The sequence below is a fragment of the Gymnodraco acuticeps genome, unplaced genomic scaffold, assembly GCF_902827175.1.
Source record: "Gymnodraco acuticeps unplaced genomic scaffold, fGymAcu1.1, whole genome shotgun sequence".
NCBI classification, from domain to species: Eukaryota; Metazoa; Chordata; class Actinopteri; order Perciformes; family Bathydraconidae; genus Gymnodraco; species Gymnodraco acuticeps.
Window position 1 is genome coordinate 561,711 of NW_022992001.1, and position 2,661 is coordinate 564,371.

The 2,661-nt window shown below is 39.8% G+C and overlaps 1 long non-coding RNA gene across 1 annotated transcript; it reads right to left on the reverse strand.

Annotated features, from left to right (window-relative positions):
• Positions 1-204: 204 nt before the first annotated feature.
• Positions 205-940, reverse strand: LOC117536435. The gene is made up of 2 exons (XR_004567564.1): positions 730-940; positions 205-592 (listed from the first exon to the last, which is right to left on the reverse strand). It is a non-coding gene; the product is annotated as an uncharacterized LOC117536435 (long non-coding RNA).
• Between the last annotated feature and the right edge of the window lie 1,721 nt (positions 941-2,661).

The following is a 2,661-nucleotide window of genomic DNA, read 5'->3' on the forward strand; positions in this document are numbered from 1 at the left end:
TAAATAATCTTTAAAACCTCAGTAAATGAAATAAACAATGTGTTTAATATTGTATTTTCATCTTATCACAAAGTAGAGGTAAGAATATATCCATCCTCTCTCTGCAGCTTCATGTCTTCTATTATTATAACTTTCATCATTGAGACAGAGGAAATCAATCATGTTATTTAACATCATCAGCAGTAAAACAAATATCAGCAAAAGTGTGTTTATGGAGTTGTTTATTTTTATTATATGTGCAGCAAGTATATAGAAGCAGCTGTTTGGGGAATCAGACAGACTCAAGCTATAATTGTTAGATATTAAAAGAAAGGACACATACAAAATCAAATTCTGAAAGTAAGACACAAGTCTGTAGGACGGCAGTAAGCAGAGGTCTGGGTGGAGGATGTTCCTGATCGCCGTTTTGCTTTCTCCAGCACCTTGGGGGGTCCAGCTGGATGGAGCTCTGTCCTGATGATCCATTGGGGTTCGGGGTCCTTCTCCAGCACCTCGGGGGGTCCAGGTGGATGGAAGCTCTGTCCTGATGATCCGCTGTGCACTTTTCAGATTAGGGGTCCTTCTCCAGCAGATCCATTTCTCCAGAATTGTCCTAATTACAGAGAAAAAGAAAAAAGTGAATTAATCATATTAAACACAGGGTTGTGTTAGTGTATTATATAACCCCGAAGGCAGGAGAGACTGAAAAGAGTCAAGGGAAGCTTATAAAAGTTAACAGCATTTAATTACACAAAAGATGCGGTGGTGTACAAAATGAAATGTGCGAGTGGAGGCGCTCTCCTCATCCACCCGGTCAGTCCAGGTCACCCGGTAGAAAGAGGTCAATCCTTGGCTTGCTCTTCCTGTTGTCATCGGAGGTCTTCTCCTATTGGCCGGCGTCGTCGGGGGCGGGTCCAATGCAATTTCTGCCTTTTTCTGTTGTTAAATGATATCATTCTGGTGTCTGTGGTTATTTCCTAATAAACGTTATTCAGCGGTAATAAATGAGTGCTGAACCCAGTGTGCTCGGTGTACAACATCACATGTCATTTCACCTTTGATTCACGGTTTGAAAATGCAGCATTTCGCCACATGCTAATGCTAACCGGAAATGAATAATTGTCAGAATAAAAGTATTAAGTTAATAGTTAGTGAACTTCCGGTTTTTCAGAATAAAACTGATTTAAATTAAATAGTGTATTTAATTCAAATTACCAACATTGATTTTAATTTCTAACAATTGCAAAAGTATTATTGCAAAATGTAACTAAGCATTTCAGACAAACAATTCTTAAGGGATCATTTAAAATGATGTACTGTTCTGGTTTTTAAAAAACTAAAGAGATGAAATGACAGTCACACGTGCATCCCTTTGACAGCACAAACTAAAATCAAGCAAAAGGCTGCTGTCTATTTTTGATTGTCTTATTATTATGGGATTAGGATAAATTAAATAAACTTTAACCTAAATAAAAGATGATCAAATCTGGTGGAAATATTTAAAATAGGCTTTTCTTTTAGCCCTACCTCAAAGCAGCATGAGCTGAATAAAAAGGTTGTAATTTTGTCCCAAAGTTTAATAAACAGTAAAACATTGGAACATGTCAGAAAAATAAATAAAGCTAACAGCAGACGTCAGGGTAGCATTTTATAATGCCCACCGTACTGTAGGCTATACCGGTCTAAATGTTTTCACTTTGGTCTATGTATGTAATATAAAGTATAACTTATCTATAACAGAGCCAAGATCTCTGTATGACTTTAATAAACTTCTGAATTGAATTTAAAAAAACAAGTGTAAACAACAGTGCAGTACGTCCAGCTAGCTAGTTAGCGTCACATATGTATCCGTATTATTTAACGGAAATGTACGTTGTAATGCACCTTGGGTTTGACCTGTGTGACGTTAGTTAATTTAAAGTATGTTAAAACCCAATACTCACATTTATTAGTGATTCCTCCGCATGCTGCTGCTTTTAAATCCACTCTGCTGGGGAGAACGGAAGCCATTTCATTTGAAAAAAACTCCCTCTTCCCTGCGCGCATTGCCCCCTGGGATATGGTAGGCCGCGGAGTGTACATCAGATGTATCCTTCAAATTGGGGAAAAGTAGGCTGCATTCGTGGGCCGCATTCGGAGGAGTCTCGTCTTTTTTTGAATTGGGACAGCCTTCTTTCGGTGGAAGTGACGTGTGCGGTCTACGAATGCACCCTTCTAAGGATGCAACCCCTGAATTGAGACACAGCCGGTGATCGCGGAAGCTTCCCTCCTGCCTTCACAAACTTTACACAAGTATTTATCAACTGAAAATAGCAAGAGGACATTCATACTCTGCAATCTAAGACTTGATTAAATCCACCAAAAACCTGACATGATGATAACGAGTGTTTTTCTAAAACCACAAATCCCTCCCTGTGTGTCTCTGAGCCGCAGCGACAGGGTCTGATTCAGAGCGGGTCATTCTGCTGTTGGTTCTGGACTGGTGTTGTTGGAGAAAGCAGACTGCTCCGTGTGTGGTGTCGCTGTGCCACTGTCACGTCTGTTCCTTGACCACTGCGTCACGGACCAATTTGATATTCGTGTGACAGAAACAATTCTAAAATAAAAAAACGTTATTGTCCGGCCGTGGCCGAAAAATCAAGAAGCAACCTTACTGCGCTATAACGGTGTGTCCACACAGCA